Source organism: Coturnix japonica, chromosome 9, assembly GCF_001577835.2.
Source record: "Coturnix japonica isolate 7356 chromosome 9, Coturnix japonica 2.1, whole genome shotgun sequence".
NCBI lineage: Eukaryota > Metazoa > Chordata > Aves > Galliformes > Phasianidae > Coturnix > Coturnix japonica.
Genome location: NC_029524.1, coordinates 14,691,651 through 14,704,811, shown reverse-complemented (window position 1 = coordinate 14,704,811; position 13,161 = coordinate 14,691,651). Strand labels below are relative to the sequence as shown.

Sequence of the window (13,161 nt, the reverse complement as noted above, 5' to 3'; positions counted from 1 at the left end):
TTTTCAGATATTTTGGGTTCCAGAAAACAAGTTGATTGCATGCATTCCTTTAAAATATTCAACTGTCCTTCTAGAGTTCTCTATTTTATTTTTTATTATTTTATCATGATGTGCTTATGTTGATTAAAGAAAAAAAATAGATAAAATGCGTGGCTTGGATGACTTTGTAGTGAAGTCATTTTTTTTCACAAGTCTTTTACCCAGAATGACAGTCTGTTACCTATTACCCCTTTGCACAATATTCAGCTGTTATGATATTGTATATATGCATTAACAAATAAAGGAATGCATCCACAACAATTATGTTCCTCTTCTGCTTGATTTAGTTGTCAGCATGCATTCACGACTCTGTAAAGTATCTCCTTCACAGCTTTGTCAGGCATACCTTTTTCTCCCCATAATGTCAACTTCATGCAGCAGGCAGGCCAGGTGAGCTTGGCTCACTTTCAGGTTTTGTCTGTCTCTTTATCTGAAATTTTTAAAGGGGGGACGTCAGAAGAGGTAATTGCCGTAAATTACACACTGTCTGTTGTAAATTGTGATGAGAACATAATTGAAAATTAAACTGAGAGGCACTTCCTGGATTCGAGCAGCAAGAGAGCCAGAGGACAGCCTTAGCAATTTGCGGTGGGTCTACAAAGTAATTTTTTCCACCCCTCTCTCCAAAAGTGTAATTGATTCCGGTGCTGTACGATTACACTCCTGTGTCAAGGGTTGGCCTGAGGGTCCTGGAGAGGGTTATGGAGACGATTCCGTGGGGCTCACACAAATAATTGACTTGTTTCATGTGAGTACTGGGTGAGGGGAATATCAGCTTTTTCCATCAGGAGAAGTGGAGCTTGACTGCTTGTGCAGAGATGTCACTGTTCAGAAAGGAACATTGTTCAAGTTTCCCAGCCATTGTGTGTTTGTGTGAGCCCTGGTGTATTTGTGCCTCTCAGCCATTGCTGGGGGTGGAGATGAGTATTAGGGCTGGGGGAGGGGGAAGTTAATTTTGCTCTCTCTTCCACCCACTCTTTCCTCCTTTTTCCCTTTCAGCTAAATAAAAATGTGAAATGCTATAATGAACAAAGCAACTTAAGTAGCTATTATTATTCATAGCAGAGCCTCAAACCAAGAGGAGTTAAGTGACTGAAATGATAGGGACAGGAATCTGTACCAGGAGAGGATTAAAAGTTGAAATTTTCCTTGGCCATAAAGCTCTGCTGCTGACCCAGCTCAGCATCCTTTTCGTGCAGTGTGGGGCTGCAACAGCTGGCAGGAGAAGAGCTTGTGGATTTGAGAGTTGTTATGAGGGATTTAGCGTAGCAACTTTCATGGAGCATTGAGCCATCCACAGTGAACTAGGAAACAACACCACTTTTTAAATGTTTTTTTGTCATAGCACCAAATAATGAGTTTGAAAGTTTGGCTCCATTTCATGGCAAAACTTCAATCATGTGTCAGTAGTTTAGACTTTCTAGTCCGTTTGCATCTCTTTAGATCTATGTCTGTATGCAATATTGCTCCAGAACAACTAAATTTGTGGTAAAATGGAACACCTTCCTATGAGGGAACGTTAATTATCATACTGAATAAAAGATCTGTGATAAAATTAGCTTACTATAGTCTCCCAACAGCTGGAATTACGCAAAGCTGAGAGTACTTCTTTCATACTCGGAACTTGTGAAAATAATTGTGTATGTGTGCGCATACACACGTGTATTTACTTATAGCCAGGGACTTTCAGCCTCCAGCTCTAAGGAGATTTAAATAAACATTTTCATTGCCGTGGGGAAACAGTCTTTAAGCCTCTGAATCCAATTCATGTTTTGAGTACTTCTTACCCCATTGTAACATTTATACCGCTACGCCAGCCTTTTGTAGGTATAATTCTTTGATGGTATTTCCCAAGAGGGATGACCTTTTAGCAAAAGCCTCAGTAACTGTTGGATAAAGAAATAAGCAGCAGCAAAGTGGGCAGCCGCCTGCATTTGGCATCCCTGGCCCTGCACCCCTGGGAATGATCTGTGCCTTACGGGCTCTTCTGGAATTCCCCAAGAAGCAGGGTGGAATGGCCTGGGAGAAGACTGAAGCAGGGAAGTAAGGCTCAGCGTGAGGAAATTTGGTTTCTATCCTTTTCTTCTTCATGTAGAACTAGAATTTGAGACATACAGTCTCACAGGAAATCAAGAATACTAAGTAATGTTGTGTATTAGGCCATATGCAAATCATGCAATGAACTGCTTTACATGTTTAGCAATAGATAGTTTATTTAAAACATTGTTTAATACTAAAGTTCAGTTTATGATAGCAAATGGCCAGCCTGACTCCAGCTTCTTGCCTTAAACTATTACAGGCAGTTCTGCTGGCCTGGGAGCAGGTTTACTTAATTTTACTTAATTACTTAAGATGAAGAGATTTTAGTTATCTGTAGATTCTAGTAGTTCTTAGGCTCTTTTTTGGCTGCTGCAAAGATGCAAGAAGCAGTGATTTATGTTACAGACCTGAGATCCTTCTTGGATGAAAACCGGTAGATGTGTATTTGCAGGAGACTTGGGGAGGAAAATTGAAGTTGTCGGTTTACCGGGGTTTTTTTGTTTGTTTGTTTGTTTTTTGTGCTTTATTTATTTATTTAATTAATTTTTGCTCCTGTGATTCCATGATGAATCTATTTTTAACTTATCTTTTTTTTTCTTGTCCCCCACCCCCAGCTGGAAAAGTTTGTAACTGTGATCTTTAAGTGTGTCTCTAAAATTAAGAAAAAGTGCTTGGCATGTATTTGGGCAGCTTGTTCTGGGTTGTTGCAAAGAGGTAATGGCGCCTTGGCAGGTCAGTAGTGAGTGGAGCAGTGGAGTGCCACGCTTGCCAGACCTGAGGATGTCACAGTTTATTTACCTGACCATTGCCTGCAGTTATTATAGAAATCACTGAAATATGGCAAATCCTCAGTTCTGATACTGATGTCCTAACAGGAAAATAGTGCTGAGTGTGTTATCTTCAGACATGAAATTCTTGTGAAAAGAGTTGCACCAATGGATTAGCGATGACCTAATTTTAAGTAAAAGGCTTAACAAAAGGTATTTTATGGCTAAAGTATTGGTCAGCTTGGTATCTTTTCTGCTGAGGTCTCTGGGGCTTGAGCACTGGTGACAAAAATGACTTTTCTATATTTTACCATAGCAGGTTTGACTAGTTATTTAATTTAATTTGATTGGGCTCATAGAGCTTAACAGACAAAGGAGGAGTTAAACTGCCATACTGGAAAATGTGGAAATTACAGTCTTTTGTTTCAGTAAACCAATTCATTTTCTGAATAAGACAATCCCAGTCATCAAGTCTTGAAAGCAATACAAAGCAGCTTGGAATGTGAAGAAACCTTTATGTCAACTAACCAGCAGGGAAAAGAAAGTCTTCCAAGGGCAACTAGAAAATACTCGAGATTTTTTTTTATTTTTTTTTTTAAGTGAAAGACAACAAAAAAGTGTGGAGAAACATTTACGAAGTTATTTAAATGTTGTTTTGAATACACGTTCATATATTTTGTCTTATTTGGACAAAAATCCTCTGAGAAACTGAGTATGATGGTGGGGAGATACAGAAGGTGGCTCTTCATTCACAAATGAAAAGAACCTTTGCAGATGTTGCAATGCCAAGTAACTGTTTTCAGTAGGGGAGTAACAAAACATGTAAAGCTCAAAAAACTTTGATAATAATGGAACTAAAAGGAGGGACTTATCACTAAAGTGATATAAGTGTTTTGTAGACACAGGCTCAGAAAGTGATATTGGAAGCCACAATCTGGAAGATGAACTATCAGTCTTGCTGAGAGAAATAACTTAGAATTCTTGGTGTTTGGAGAGAGATGCTGTGATGCAGCCACTGGTTCTAGTCTGAGTACATGAAAATTGAGAGGGAGGACAGGGAAAAAAAATCTACCAATATATTCGTTCCCTAGGATAGTGTCTGGATTACTAGGAAGAAGAGATGTGTTTGGGTGTGTGGTTGTTTTTGGAGGAAGGACATGGGTATTAGTGCAAGAATTCATCTGCCAAACCCTAATTGGAGTGCAACATTTTGAGACTTAGCAACATGCAGATCCCACAACAACCATCTGAAAACAGCCAGGTGAAGTAGGGTCATGTTTGTGCTCTAGGTAGTGATTGGAATGCTGGGATTTGTACATTCTAGCAATGGTAGCTGTTATACGAAACAACAGAGAAAAGTAGTAGAGAGGTGAACACGTGTATTAGAAATGAGCTTTCAGTAGTATGGACTTTTGGCATAAGCTCCTTTGAGAAAGTCTGTCATTTGCATCTTCTGTGTTGGAAGATGTGTAATCCAGGGAATGTTTTCACCTCAGTATAGGATTAAAAGGATAAAATTCTGCAATGTGTATTAACAGATTTTATGCCAGTAGACAGTATTTTTTGGCATTAAGAGATTTGATTCTTTTCAAAGCTAGACTTAAAAACTAAGCAGCGTGATACTCTGTGTTGCCATCAGTTGTTCTATCTGTAACAATTAAATCCATTTATAAAGCCAGGTGCCACTTCTCTCAACCAGGTCAGTTTTACCAACTAGTTTTACTGATTAGTTTTAGGCAATGTTTCGTCTTTCAAATTACACGCTATTGAGATTGAGTCTCCCATCTATAACAGAAGAATCACCAGATCATGTAGTATATGTCTTTAATACAGCAGGGTTGTTTGTTTGTTTGTTTGTTTTTTAGCCTTTTTTACACCCTTTTGCTTCAAGAGCAATAAACTTTTCCTGCCTTCGTGAGCTAGAGGAGAAATGCTATTATTAATGGTCCTGGATTAAGTGGTCTTAATATTTGATAGGGGATGGTGAATCAGCGTGTGTTGCCATTCTCTGTGATCTCTACTTCATGATTCATTTTCCTGTAATGCTGTTCAAAAGCACTTGAAGTATTTGGTTACGTTTGTGGCATACCGTGCTCACTTTATTGTCTCTTCTAATTCAGGGAATGGAAATTATTCTCATTTATTCAGGGAATTTTCCTCTTTTAATGATGGGAAAAGTAGTAACAGGTTACAGGTGAAAATAAGCGCACAATTAACACAGTCAGACTCATGGGGTTTGTTGGTGCTTACTACTCCTTAATCAGTTGCAATTAACACAAGATGAGTGTTTACTCTCAATTCTCTTAATACTTGTGTAATTGACCACAATAATAAATTTACATCTATGTATGTGCTGAGGTGTTTTTTTTTTTGTATTTTTTTTGTATTTTTTTTTGCTGTTTACACTAAAGCTTGTAAAATGTTTAGTGTGCTGTGCAGATACTGCAGATAGGAAAGCCTGAAATAAAACACAGTGACTGCAGTAGAAAAAGACAACAAAATTTTAAAAATCAATGCATTTGGTGTGTAAACATGTTGAGAGTTAAATATCTAAGGGCTGTGGCAGAAAGGAAGCCTGAAAACTACGAATTACATAGAACAGAATGGTTGTTAATTGCAGATATTTGGACTGAATTCCTGCTTTGTCACCAAATGTCAAACGAACTTTGTTTGGGTGAATTAGTCTTTGTCTCTTCCCTTTCTGTATTTAAAGGGGGAAAAAATGGTGGTGGTGGGGAATAATGTACTATCCTGTTTCACATGAAAAAGAGATGTATACTAAATACAGCAGAAAGTTGAGACCCTGTGGTGATGGGGCCACAGTAGTTCTGAAGATAAGGTAGTATAGGATAAAAAGATGGCTCAAAGATAGGCATGGCATTCAGGCTTCTAAGTTTTAATGGCATGGTTTATTTACAGTGTTCCTATCTGATATTATTTATTAGAAGACCCTTATGTTTTATAGATATGACTATAAACAGAATTTGCAAGGAAGATTAAAAGGAAATTAGAAGTTCACAGTTTGCTTCATAAACAAGAACAAGCCACTATTTGTGGTTTCTTTCCTCTCTACTGGTGAAGGGACAATCGTAGTTCATTTTCTTGGAGGACTCAGTAGTGCCTGGGAAGCCCTTTTAGGTCTGTAAAACTGCGTAGCTGTAGGTTAAATCTACCATAAAATGAAGGTGATTGGTGCGAAGGGGAGCTTCACATCCATGCTTTATTTTGGGTACTCTCAGTTCAAAACTGCCTCTAGCTTAGCCCTGTGGGCCAAAGGCCTGTAAGCAATATGATGAATTAGATGTTAGCAATGGAATTAGGTGTGCCTGTGAGCACTTACTTCCAGTTCAATTTCGTGTGAAGGAAGTCCAGTTTCTGTGCTCTGAGATCACTAGGATAAGAACTGAAGTGCTACAAATGAGGATATCAGGAGTTTTGTTTCAAAAGTTCACTCTTGATCTTAATTGCTAATGTAGACACAGCCACAGCAGAATTCAAGCTGGAAAGAAGAGATAATGCACTCACAGTTGAGGTTCTCCTGCCAAGCTTTTTTCCATGCAAATACTGAAAACAGTATGCTTAGTTATGTTATAATGGCACCAAGAAGTGTCCAAGTAATAACAGACCGCTTTGTTCTGGACACTGAAAATGTAGCTAGAGAGTTTCTGCCCCCAAAGGCTTTTCAGTTTAAGTTGGAGAGGTCAAAGAGGCTGATTTGATGGAACAAGGTGAGAATTTATAACTCTCCAGCCTTGAAAATTACCTTCTCCACAGCTTTGGTACCTTTAGTTCAGGTCTGTACTAGTGGGTTTAAATGAAAGATGAATAAAAGGTCAGCAGCAGAGCTCTACCTCAAGTCTCTTAGGTTTCAGTTTTGTGAACTAGCTACCACAGTGCAGTGGAAAAATTTGCTTGTGCTTTTGTCATCCTTGTGCTATATTTTTCTTAGAATCTGTTTTATTACTTTACATCTGTAAATATAAGCACAGAACTGGTGTAGATCAGTGCTTTTAGTAGTTGCCATGTTCTTTAGCAAGTAATGGATGTATACTGAGATTTGTGACTCTGTGCAGATGCCCGTGTCATCTTCTGCATGCACAGCAGAAAGGTAAACAGCAGCAAATCAGAAGGGAAGTAATGAACAAACAGTGTAAGAGTTGCCAAGCGTGATGCTGTTGGATTGTGCTGCACAAGAGACCCAAGGGTCCAGGGCCACTCCTTGTTGAGTGTGGTGCTCACAAGGTGAGCGATGGCCACCAAGGTTCTGGTGGAAGTTGAAAGTGTTTTTTATTTATCAGAAAAGGAGGCTTAAAGCTGAAAGTTAGACCTTGTGTTCTCTAGAAACATCTGGTTTAAAAGGTTCGAATTGTCTGTGCAGGGAAGTGGAGTGGTCAGGGTGTACCTGGAGGGGAAAAACAGCTCTTCAGATGGTCAAGATTAAGCTAGTAGATTAGTTTCTTAGATCAGTATTTCTTTGTGCGTGCTGAAGAACATCAGCATAAGTAATCCTGTTGTCATTGCTGAGAAACTGCCACTTTCCTAGTTGGATATTTTGGTTATGAATACTACAGTGTTGCTGTTGGTTGGGGATTGGTGGGCACAATTGCGGTTGTTCTGTCTCTGCATAAGGTATTGGATTACTCCATTTATTTGTGTGTTTTGTTAACAGAAGTTGTTTGTAACCAAATGCACAAGCAGATTCACAATATTCCCTAATTACCCCCCTCTTTAAAGTCAGCAGTGTAATGAAAACAGCAGAAGCTGTTTAAACTTCCCTACCAAAACATAAGCCAAATATAGATCTATTCTTCAAATTAGTTAAATGTTCGGTTTTAATAGGCCCCTTGGTTGCTCTTCCTGAAAGGCACTTGCTCTGTGCAGCCTGAAGTGTGTTCTGTGGTGGTCTGTAATTTCTGAAAGTACACATTAGTGGGAAATAACAGTGAGAGGCTGCCAGAAGACCTACTGGCTGCACGCATTGTCTTGTTTCACATAAGAAGACTTTTCCCCACACTTATTTTCCAAATGCATTTTGTGTTTATAATGGGAATGCATTCCTGTGTTATTTGATTTAAGAAATTAATGGTATACATTTGCTGGTTACGTATACTTGAGTTAGAAAGGACCTATTTTGCACCGCCAGGACTGAGCGCTCAGGTTTCCTTCAGTGGGACTTGGCATCTCTGTACTTTTGTAACATAGCGTATACTTTAAGTTTAGGGCTTTTCTTTCTACTCTGCTTATATCTATGGGAACAACTGGACTTTGAAGCTTTCCCTGGAAAACTGGATAGCCAGCCCCTCTTTTAAAACAAAGTCTGAAGCTGTTATTTTTACTGGTTGTGGCTGTAGAACATCAGCCATTCAGACACTGCGATAAAATGGAACAGCTTACCCAAACTCAGCAGCTTAGATCAGGGTTCTTGTACACAAAGGGTATGTGGGTTTCCCGCCTTCAAGAATTTTTATTTGGGGTCGAGCTATTAGGGGATAATACAACAAATGAGATGAAACGTTTTGCAGCATAACTGTGAGGGTTTCTTCCCTCCCATGCTGAGTAATTTTCATTTGCAAATGGCAGTGGCATTCTTCAGGCTATAAGATATTGAAGAATACAATATGTGAAAAGCAAAATCAGCCCTTGGGTGCATGCAGATGGCCATGCTCTAGTAAGCTCCAGTCTGTCTTATTTGTTACCTCATAATACTGAGACCTTATATAGGAAGGACCACACAGAGGCTCCTTCCCCGCTATGGTGTTTCTCTGGCTGTCAGTCAGCAGCACAGGGATTTCCTCAGACATGGTGAATATCTTAGAATTATGAAATAGTACAAATTGCTTATGTTGCTGTAATGCCTAGAAATCCTAGCTGTGAACTGCAGTTTGCAGAGTGCTGTGTAATCAAGAAACAAAGAAGCTGTTCTCATTGTTATATCTTTTGAGTCTCACCATAAAATAAAATTGGTGTAGTGTTATAGCAGCAGATACAGACCTAGATTGTCATTTTGCAAGCCGTGACCTGTAAATTTAACTATCTTCAGGGATTAGCCCTGCAGCTTTCCTGTTTGCTTGTGGCTGGCCGTGCTTGGAAGTGATGGCCCGGGTGTTGTGTGTGGGAGGGGTGCACTCATCCCATGGGTCTGATCCTGCAGGAAAGCCATGGGGGCCACTGGCAATACGTCCTCTGCTTGACTAGTTCCAAATGTGAAACCGTTAGCTTGATGTGGGTATGCATTTGTAGCAGGTGTAGCAAAGTGATGTGAAAACTTACAGCATACTCGAAAAAGCAGATAAGGAAAAAAGGGGATCTTCAGCATTTTGCTGCAGAAGGACCAATGTCTACATTTCAAAATGCATTTAAATGATTTATGAAAATGGAAAAAAAAATCAATTTTAAGGTGATAACTTGTATATTTACAGTGTACAACAAAACATTACCGTCAGACTCTTAGCAAGAAATCAGTGAAACAATGAGCTTTTTTTCCTGTTATCTTTAAAAAGCAATAATTAAAATAGCTGTAAATATTTCCATCCTAGGAATATTTTCTCATACCGCCCCTTCCTTGCACTTGAATTGTGTTGACTGAATTGAACTTTTTTTTTCTTCCCCTCAGCAGAAAATGAACTTCTCGCTTGCCTGACCTTATCTCACCTGCTTCCCATTTTATCCTCCTATGGATGCAACTTTCCCTGCAGGAGAAAGGTAGGAAATATGTTTTTTTTCAAGCAGCAGATTGTCATTGTATAATGCCATGTGATAAAAATGGAAATTTGAATTTTTCTTATTAGTAATCCAAAAGCTAAAAGGTTAAAAAGATGACTATTTAAAAACAAAACAAATAACAGCAAACCTCAAACCCCCACATTTTAAGTGGGAGAGAGTTATAATGAATTGTACCCTTAAATATACATATATATGCACACACACACACACATATATATATAGTTTTTCTGTGAAGAAGCTAAACTGTTTTAGACTCTAATTATATTTGTCCGTGGAAATGGTAATCAAATAAGAAAATCTTCACTATTGTTCCTCTTGCTGTGATTTAAATAGATATTACATTGAGTTACAGAACTCACTGACCATTGCACAACGCTGAAAACGATTAAAGTACGTCAGTACCTATCAAAAATCACCTGCATGATTTTCAGCGAATGAGGCCTTTTGTGAGGGATGAGGACTGGGGTGTTTATGCTGTGATGTGATTATTCAGAGTACTGTGACCATAAAGCTATTGAGATGGCAGTGACCTTTTAACCTTGATAAAATAAGTAACAGACCATCTTAGCTTCAAGTTATCTGTTGTTCAGTTTATATGTATTGCAGTAAAATACACAGAAGAAGTCTGCAAAAAATAAATGTATGTTTTTTGATCAAGATGCATTTTGGGAGCATTGGTTAGCATTACCTATCTGTATGTTTGCAGTATAAGAGCAGAACAAACTATGCTGGGAACACAGGCCTTTGCATTCTGGTGAGTTTCTTCTTTAGAATCTGCAAACAACTCCCTCTGATGGAGGTGCTTGAATTTCTTCAAAGGGTTCATAGTTCCATGCTTCAATTTTTCCTGTTTCCTTTATTGTTTATTTATATATTTATATTTATACATATTCTCTCATGTAGAGGCTTTGCAAATAAGATCAGGAGAGGCAGTTTTGCTGTGGAAGATACTTCTTTGTCTTGAAAGAAAAATATACTTTCATTCAACAAACTCATAACTTCTTTCTGTGTAACCTTGCAAAGACTTACGTGAATATTTAATTTCATTCACACGTTCAGCCCACGGGAGTCCTTAAAACTGCTGCCACGTAGAGACAGGGACACTGGGTAGCATGGGAGACGTTATGTGATTTAAGGTTTAGAATACGGATGGTCAGTTTTGATTCTGGAGGTGGTTTCGTCTGTCAGGTTGTCAGCTGTGTGTGCGTGGCATTTGTGCAGTTTGGTAGTGATGAAAGTCTGTGGTGCGAATATAAAAAAGCTGAGGCTTAATATATAATTCAGGACTTGTGAACATTTCTTATTTGCTTGTTTTTGTAATCTGAGTTCACAGCTGAACAGAGTGACATAATATGGGAAAAATGAGGTATTTTGCTTAAAGAAATTAAAAAAAAGGGAAAAACAGCAATAAGGCGCTGAGGGGAGAGAAGACGTCTCTACGAATGCAACAGACATAAAAGAAAGTGAAGGAAAGTTAAAAATTACCATAGGGCAGGCAGGACACCTGCTAAAGAACCTTCTGCTGCCTCTCACAGCTGGAAGGAAAAATGAAAGAGATGCAAACAACTGTTCTGGGAGCATGAAATCAGCCTTTTGTCTTTCCCCCCCTGCACGCCCCCCCCCCACCCGACCCCCTCCCCCCCTTTCTGAACAGTTACAGTATGCAAAATTTAGGGGAATCTCAAAGTATGCGAAGGAAAAAAATTCAGCAGGCTCTGCATATAAAAAGCTTAGGCATGGAAGTGTGCCTCTTTGAAAACAGGAGCATGTTTGGGAGCTTCCCGGTGCATTGAAGAAAGTGGTAATTAATGCATAGTGAATGACTTCGAATGAAGGTTGAATAGGGGCATAACAATGGGAAGTTTTTTGTTGTTTTTCTTTTTTTTTTTCCCCCTAGGTTAAAGTGTTGAAAAAGGAAAGCTGTTAAAAGATGGCTACTGTGAAGCTACAACTTCAATCCTTGTCTTCTCTGACTTTGCTTTATAGACTGTGGTGGGTTTTGTTTTGTGCGGGTCTCCAAATACAATGAAGTTAATTTGCACCAATTTCATTTTGTGTATGCTTTGGGGTTTTTGTTGTTGGTTTTTTTTTTTTGTTTTGTTTTGTTTTTAGGGTGGTTTTTTTTCAGGTTTTTTCCTTTTTCTTTTTTTTCTTTCTTTCTTTTTTTTCTTTTTTTTCTTTTTTTTTTTTTTTTTTTTTTTTTTGGCCAGGCTTGGTTCTTTGATGGTGCTTTTGAGCAAATGGTTTGCCCAAAGTTCAGATGATGTTAGCTCCATCCTCTTTTTCATTTACAACATCAAGGGGATTACAGAGAATAACTTTGTTGCCCAACATCAAGGCTGTATCTTCAGGCTACTAGAAAGGTAGTTCTCAGAAAGTGTGTCTTCTAATATTTTAGAACCTCCACAGGCTTCAGATAAAACAAGTATTAAATACAAAAAGCTCACAAGGATCCCAAGGAAGGTTAAACTCACACAACCTCCTTCATGTTGAACACCTGAAATGTATTTTTTAGACTGTTGGAGTGTTACCATAGTGGAGACAGCAGTGAAGTCTTATATAACTGAAGACAGAATAAAAAACAGCACCTTGTTTAAAGACAGGCAATTTTTAATGGAACATGAGCTAAATATAATCTACTCTTGCCATTGAAAAGGGAATTTGAAAACTGAGCAAGTCATTTTGGAGGGGTCTTGGGGGCTGGTTTTTATTGGATCATAAGCCAGTGTATCTGCAGCTTTGTCATGCGTGATCCAAGAACAAAATTTATGAGCTTGAGGACTGAAGGTTCAGGATATTTTGGAGAAATGAATCTAGGGAAGGTAACATGCTCAAAATAATTTCCATGTGTTTCTGTCATTCAGAGTTCTGGGCTTGAGTATGTTTAACATGGCACCTCAATCCTTTATCATGTAAATCTTAATTACTTCGAAGGGTGATATGAAGTTAAAAACACCCTACGAAAGTCCCGAAGTACTCTGCTTTCTGTTTTCCCAAAAGCAAATAAAGAAATGTTAATATTTACTGTATATAGTTTAGTAGAATGTGTGCTCTTTCTTCTCAGAACATCCGTTAGTACACTTTTGAGAGGAAGGTGAGACGTGCTGGTGAGCACAACTGAAAACTGATCTGCTTTTGCTGCTTCCATAGAGCTGTTATCTGCCCTGGGCAAGTCTCTTACCCTCTTCTGCTTAACTGCAGCAGGTGTTTTATTGCCCTCTGCTCCTTAATGTTTGTAAATGATTGTGAACTCTCACATTCTAGAATAGCTCTCTAAAATGGCTGTTGTCAATATTATGGTAAAAGTGGTGTTGATTCAGGCAGATTTTTATACTTTTCCCTTATGTATAAATAGAAACCAGTATCTCTGGCACTCGAAATACTTACATTCCAGCTATTTTTGTTGAACTGAAAATGCCACTGTTAATTATCCGTTGGCAGATAGATGCATCTTTTGAACTGCATGAAATTCCAGTTAGCATCTGCGTTGTAATATGACTTTTGCAGTGTGTGGTATGGACAGCTTTCTCAACGTGTCTGCATATATTTGCAGGGATCTGTTGGCCCATCAGGGAGACCAACAGTAGTAGCA

The 13,161-nt window shown here is 38.6% G+C and overlaps 1 long non-coding RNA gene across 2 annotated transcripts in view; it reads left to right on the top strand.

Annotated features, from left to right (window-relative positions):
- Nucleotides 1-11,657, top strand: part of LOC107318136 — a 103,237-nt gene extending 91,580 nt beyond the window's left edge. The window contains exons 2-3 of one of the 2 annotated variants that reach the window (XR_004308304.1): nt 9,460-9,548; nt 11,467-11,657. This is a non-coding gene — a long non-coding RNA (uncharacterized LOC107318136). Of the gene's footprint in view, nt 1-9,459; nt 9,549-10,275; nt 10,324-11,466 lie in introns of those variants that run through there. The other variant, XR_004308305.1, reaches the window with a different exon arrangement.
- Nucleotides 11,658-13,161: the final 1,504 nt, after the last annotated feature.